We start from the raw sequence: 1238 nt of genomic DNA, 5'->3' as shown, positions 1-1238 counted from the left end.
CCTTCCTCTCTCCATTTCTCTCTGTCCTATCCAACAATGACGACAACAATAAAAACTACAACAATAAAACAAGGACAACAAAAGAAAAAAATAAATATTTTTTTAAAAAGATTTATAAAAAAAACCAAAAAACTCTCCATACTTCGTGGTCCGGGAAGTGGCCCAGTGGATAAAGCATCGCACTTTCAAACATGAGGTCCTGAGTTCAACCCCCAGCAGCCCCTGTACCAGAGTGATGTCTGGCTCTTTCTCTCTGCTCTTGTTTCTCATAAATAAATAAACAAAGTATTAAAAAAAAAAAAAACTCCCCATCCTTCTTTGTTTCCTGGACTTGTTTCAAACCTCTGGGTGCCCAAGATAAGGGTCAGTGGGCTCTCTCTACAAGAGGCCTCACAAAGTCTGAGAGACAGAATGGACTCAGAATATCAAATCAATCAACAAATTGTCTGTAGTCTTGAGTTGCTTTTGGAAATGTTTGTAGCTGTCCAGACTCAGACAACCAATGCCACAGAAATTGCATGTTGTGACCTGGCAAGTGCTGGGAAATTGTGCAGATGCAGTCACATCTGCCATGTTGTCCCCTCAGGCTATTGCTAGTTCCCTGAGAGTTGGGACATTCTTGGAGCGCCTGTTCTGCCATGTTGTGCCCTCAGGGCATTGTCTATTTCTCAGTAGTTGCGGTGCTCTGGTTACTCCTCTCCCTTCCCATTCTCACGAGAGTTATTATCCTACCCTGGAGTGCTATGGTTACTCCTTCCTCTTCCCATTCTCCCGAGAGCTACTCCCATAAAAGCCCTTCTTCAGCACCTCTCTCTCTTGCCGGCTCCTTCACTTTGGTGTTTAGACGCAGGGAAGGTTACTGCATGAGGCAGCCATTTTTGCTACCTCCATGTGGCCCAACCTGCTTCTCTCTCACCCAACTCTGAGGTGCCAGCGCAAATAAAGATTTGTGTTCCCTCTTTGCTCTGGATCTCCTCTCTCTCTTCTCCATGGCGCAACACGCAAGGTTGGGGATCTGTGAAGTAACTCCCAAGACTACCTATCAAGATAGTGCATAATTTCAGACACATGGACACCTCCCTGGCCAACAGCTGAACCGTTCTTGCCCCATGAATGAATCTTCCTCCTGTTCCTTTCTTTCCTGGCTAAAAGGCACCCAGCCTGCTATACACAGGATTCTGGGCTTTGTTAGGAGAGCAGCTCTCCTCTCTCAACTACCTTACCTCCTGCTAGTCACA

Source organism: Erinaceus europaeus, chromosome 3, assembly GCF_950295315.1.
Source record: "Erinaceus europaeus chromosome 3, mEriEur2.1, whole genome shotgun sequence".
NCBI lineage: Eukaryota > Metazoa > Chordata > Mammalia > Eulipotyphla > Erinaceidae > Erinaceus > Erinaceus europaeus.
The sequence above is the reverse complement of the archived record's forward strand: the minus strand, read 5'-3'. Positions refer to the sequence as shown.